This window comes from Passer domesticus, unplaced genomic scaffold (genome assembly GCF_036417665.1).
Source record: "Passer domesticus isolate bPasDom1 unplaced genomic scaffold, bPasDom1.hap1 HAP1_SCAFFOLD_67, whole genome shotgun sequence".
In the NCBI taxonomy this organism is placed as follows: domain Eukaryota; kingdom Metazoa; phylum Chordata; class Aves; order Passeriformes; family Passeridae; genus Passer; species Passer domesticus.
Window position 1 is genome coordinate 29,910 of NW_026990168.1, and position 5,523 is coordinate 35,432.

Sequence of the window (5,523 nt, forward strand, 5' to 3'; positions counted from 1 at the left end):
GGCTGCCTACGAAGGAGTTCAAGCTGCCTCAGAAGTAACTGGCACCAAAACGCAGCTGCTTCTGGCACCCCAGCTACCAGTGCTGGGCTGGATGTTTAAAGGAAATGTTCCTTCCACACATCACGCCACCGACACCACATGGAGCAAATGGATTGCCCTCATCACCCAGCGCACCCAGATTGGAAATGCGAATGGCCCTGGCATTCTGGAAATTCTATCAAACTGGCCTGAAGGGGAGATTTTTGGATTGTCTTCTGAAGAAGAAGAGGAGCAAGTGGCACGTGCCAAGGAAGCCCCACCATATAGTGAGCTACCGGAGCCTGACAGACAATATGCCCTCTTCACTAATGGTTCCTGCTGAATTATAGGCACTAACCGGAAATAGAAAGCTGCAGCATGGAACCCCACAGGACAAGTTGCACAAGCTACTGAGGGACAAGCTGGATCGAGTCAGGTTGCAGAGCTTAAAGCCGTCCAGCTGGCTTTGGCTATTGCCAAACGAGAGAAGTGGCCGAGGCTCTATCTCTACGCCGATTCATGGATGGCAGCTAATGCTCTGTGGGGATGGCTGCATTGCTGGAAAAAGGCCAACTGGCAGCGCAGAGGGAAACCCATCTGGGCCACCAAGATTTGGCAGGACATTGCCACCCAAGTAGAGAGGCTGACTGTGAGATTCGACATGTGGATGTGTATGTACCCGAGAGTCGGGCTAATGAAGAGCATCACAACAACAAACAGGTGGACCAAGCTGCCAAGGTGAAAGTATCACAGGTGGATCTAGACTGGCAGCACAAGGGAGAATCATTCCTAGCTCTCTCGTTGGGCCCACGGTGCCTCTGGTCGTCAGGGGAGAGATGCAACATAGCGATGGGCCCGTGACCGAAGGGTGGGCCTTGCTATGGACAACATCTCACAGGTCATCCACAACTGCGAGAGCTGCGCTGCAATCAAACAGGCCAAGCGGGTGAAGCCTCTGTGGTACGGTGGGCGATGGTTGAAGTACAGGTATGGGGAAGCCTGGCAAATTGACTTCATCACGCTTCTCCAAACCTGCCAAGGCAAGCGCTACATGCTGACCATGGTAGAACCTACCACAGAGTGGTTGGAAACCTACCCTGTGCCTCATGCTACTGCCTGGAACACCATCTTGGGCCTAGAAAAGCAAATCCTGTGGAGACAAGGCACCCCTGAGAGAATTGAGTCGGACAATGGAATTCATTTCAAGAACGGCCTTATCAACACCTGGGCCAGAGAACATGGCATTGAAAGGACATATCATATCCCCTATCACACACAAGCTGGCGGGAAAGTTGAACGATGCAACAGACTACTTAATACTATCCTGAAGGCACTTGGTGGAGGAGCCTTCAGGAACTGGGAACTGAACTTAGCAAAAGCCATCTGGGTGGTCAACACCCGAGGACCTATCAATCCTGGTGCTGCCCAGTCTGAACCCCTGCACACAGGGGATGGAGACAAAGTTCCTGTGATACACATGAAAGGTATTTTAGGAAAGACTGTTTGGATTAATCCCACCGCAAGCAGGGGCAAACCCATCTGTGGGAATTTTTGCTCAAGGACCTGGTTGCACTGGCTGGGTAATGCAGAAGGACAGGGAAAGCCATTGTGTACCACAAGGAAATCTAACCTAATTTGAAGCGAGAATTGTGTGTAAAGTTTCATTTTATATTATACATATATATATAGATAGATACATATCTATAGTAAGAGGATATTGGTTTGGGTACAGATGGTAATAGAATAAGGGTTAGATTATGTCCTAGGTTATAATATAAAATTATGTTCTATTCCCATCCTCAAGAGCTGCTGAAACCAGGAGGGGCATTGTTTCTTCCTTATCTCCTGTTAATGGGCCCATCAATGTCTTGCCACATGACTCAGAGATAACTCCCTCCCAGAGCCATTTCTGTTTCATGGCTAATCAAGGACCCACAGCATGAGGCAGAATGATATCAGCCCACTGTGAGATGCTCTGCCCATGGGGGAGGAGCTAAGCATCCCCAGCTGGATATAATCTGGGTTTTGGGACACAACAAGCAGTCTTTCCACTGGATTCCCAGAGGAACCGCTGCCCTTACCCACTGCTTTTCCAGAGGATGAGAGCTACCAGATTGTTTCGACAGGATCACCACTTCCACAAGTCCATTTCAGCTGGACTGCTACCACCACCCTAACTAGCAGGGTGTCAGGCTGTATTCTGACCCTGTCAGTGGTTTTTCTTTTGTATTATTGCATGTATTTTGGTTTTTTTTCCCTTTTCCTAATAAATTGTATTTCTGACTTGGAGTCTCTCACTGGTTTTGCTTTCAAACCACAACAGAGATCCATCTCTTTATTTGAACAGAGGAATGGGCCATTGCCTACCCTGCAAGCGGGGGGGTGGTGGGGGTGGGGTGTCACCTTCAGTGTTGCCTAGAGGGCAAGGCCAGAGGGCTCAGGGGCAGAGGGAGGGATGTGTTGGTCTGAGGAGGGGCTGGAGGTTGCTGGGCTGGTCCTGGGGTCTCTAGAGGAATTCGGATAGGCTGGGATGGGAGAGACTGAGATAAAAAAAGGGATGAAGGCAGCTTGGGGAGGCCAATGGGGAGAGCAGGTGGCAGTGGGATCTACAGTGTAAGAGGAGGCTTCGTCGTAGACGGTTATTCTGGAGTCCTCTTCACAGAACACTTGAGAGGGCTGTCCAGGCCGTTCCTGCTGCTGGAGGGGCTGCTCACGCTGTCTGGGTGTGAGGTGCAGCCACCGTCTTCCAACTCCTGTCCCGAGGTGCTCCTGTGCAGAGAGGAGGTGGCTGAGGCCCCAGCTGCCAGTGGCACACAGGGACCCTCGTGCACAGCAGGGCCCAGAGCTGGCAAGGCTCCCCAGCACGGCTGGAGCTGCTGGCACAGCTGGGCCCAGCTGGACAGCTGCCCCTCAAGGCCCCGGCCAGCAGGGCACGGCTCTGGGCAGGCTCCCTGGCCAGGAGTGGGCCCCAGAGCGCCTCTGCCTTTCAAGGGCAATCTCGGCCCTGCTCTTTCTCCTCCCCACCTCCCTCTGCCTCTGCCCCGTGCCCCTGGGGCTGCTCTTGGCCAGGCAGTCTCAGTGGGAGCCAGCTCTGGCTGCAGCCCCAGCGGGGCCCCCAGGACAAGGCCCAGCAATTGAGAGGCCAATGGAAGCACTGGGCAGCAGCAGAACCCTCAGCAGAGTTATTTGGACAATCATGGACTGGCCACAACCCCACTGCAGTCTCAATGGGAATGTTTCCTGACCACGTTAGACTTTCAAAAGAAGCTGTTTGAGGGGGAGAGCAACAAAACACTCACTGTTTTCTCTTCCAGGAATACCCGATTCCAAAGCAGCACAACATGAAGACAAGCTCCAAAGAAAGCACGCCTCCCAGTAACCCTAGCCAGCAGCCTGTTCCCTGACAGAAACCCCTTCCGAGGCCATCCTGGGCATTGGGAACAGGTCTTGTGGTGCTGGCTGCATCTGTGGGAGTGATGGGGAGCGTGAGCCCATGCTGTGCTGCACTGCTGAGCTGGCAGCACGGTGGATACGGGCAGGACGTTCTCTGTTTCCCCCAGAGCTGGGGCCTGCAGGCACCTTGCCAGCCCTGGGCACAGGCTGTGCCAGCCAACAAAGCCCAGCAGGCCGGGAGGAGAGCCCGGGGGCAGCGCAGCTGCTTGGGCAGTGGCTGCTGCCAGGGACACAGGCCAAAGCCATCCCTGAGCAGCCACTGCCAGCCCTGGCCTTCCCTGCCCCGTGACAGCTCCCCCAGCCCCAGGGGACAGGCTCAGGCCCTGTCAGGACCCAGCGCAGCCCCTGCCCAGTCGGGAGCCAGGGCTGGCTCTGGCCCTGGGCTGGTAGCAGGGCTCCCGCTCGGGGCTGCTCCTGTGCCTTGGGCCTCTGGGCACTCAGGGCCAGCTCCACAGCAGCTGCAGCGCCAGGGACGTTGCTGCACCCGTCCCGTTTCCCCGGGGCTCTGAACAAGCTCCAGAGGCCTGGAAGCCGAGGCGCCTCCAGCTTTGGCTGCTGCCGGGCCAGGCAAGGGCAGGCCCTGGGGGAAGAGCTGCTGCCACACAGCCCCGGCCAGGGCTGAGCCTGGCACAGCAATTACCTGCTGTGCCTGTGCCCGTGTCTGGCATCGCCTTCCTTCCTGCAGCTAGGGCTGCCAATGAGCCACTGCTTCTCCCTGAGTGTTCCTCCTCCTGAACAGCCTTTTGGTCCATCACTTGAAAAAGGAAAAAAGGGACAACTCGATCAAATGGAAATATTCCCCACTGGGGAGGTGGCACCTTCAGGAGGCAATGCTTGCCAAAGTCAAAGGTAAAGATCAGGAAAAAGCCCAGGTAATTGGGGCTGGGCCAGTGCACTCCCTTGTGCAAACAGCTGCACCGCCTGATCTTCTCAGAGACTGGGAAATGGCAGGGGATCTCAGGCCCACAGTACAGTGGGGGCACCCTATCAGCTACTGCCAAATTCCATCCTGCAGAGGCTGGGGAGGAATTGCAGCCAGGCCAGGCTGGGAAACAGCCCTGCAGGGCGTGAAAGCAGCAGCGGGGCAGTGAGGCTGCCATGGATCCCTTCCCGCTGTGCCGGGCACGGCGTGTCCAGATGTGCAGCCAAAGCCCCCGGCTGCTGAGTCCCAGGGGAAGCATGAGGGAAAGGCACCCACCTTGTCCTCCGGGTGCTTCCTTCTGTGTTTGTCTCAGGAATTCATCTGAGTCATGAGACTTTTTGGCTGCAAAAACTTGGGTCTTTCCTTTTGGAGGACCTTAAGAGAAAGTAGTTCCATTTCCCAGGAATGGATCCCACAAAAGCGGGGCTCAGCCTGTGGGGTCAGCAGGGTCACACTACTCACCCCTGCCATGGGAGCTGGGTTGGGGCCAAGCATCCAGCCCTGGAGCTTGAGAAGTCCTCCCCGCAGACACACCTGTAACTCAACAGCCACAGAAGCTTCTGCCATCTCTGCTGATCTGCACGGGCACCACTGAGCCGCAGCAGCGGTGAGGGGATCGTGCAGGGCGCGGGCACACACGTGCATGGTTCTGTGCTGGCACCTGCAGTGCTGCCTCCCTGGCCCAGCTTTGGGCTCTGAGCTGGCAGCTCTCCCAGGGGAAAGGCCTTGACCTACCCTCAGCATCTCCCAGAGCCTCAGTCCTGGATGTGGGACCTTCACCGGCAGGTTCAGCTGCAAAAAAGGCAGGACAGAAGAGCTCCTGTGGCACTGCAGGAGATCCTCAGGCTGCCCACAAGGCTCAGCCCCGGGGCACAGCCCTGGGCCCGGCCCCTTCCCTCTCTGCTCTTCTGTGTGACTGCACAGAGCACACGGAAGGACACACTGGCACAGCACACGGGAGGAGGACTGAAAGATCAATGCTCCTTCCTCCCACTGACAGCGATCCTGTGGGATCCCTCAGGGCTCCAGAAGGGAGCAGGGAAAGATTCTCAGAATCCTTCAGCCCTTACATAATGTTAAGGGAAATGGTTTGTAAGTGACCTTTTGTTGCATTGATCCTGATTATTCAC

General features: G+C 55.9%; 1 long non-coding RNA gene across 1 annotated transcript; it reads right to left on the bottom strand.

The window, feature by feature from the left end:
- Positions 1–4,116: 4,116 nt before the first annotated feature.
- Positions 4,117–4,928, bottom strand: LOC135293068 (uncharacterized). The gene is made up of 3 exons (XR_010355208.1): positions 4,856–4,928; positions 4,670–4,768; positions 4,117–4,225 (listed from the first exon to the last, which is right to left on the bottom strand). It is a non-coding gene; the product is annotated as an uncharacterized LOC135293068 (long non-coding RNA).
- Between the last annotated feature and the right edge of the window lie 595 nt (positions 4,929–5,523).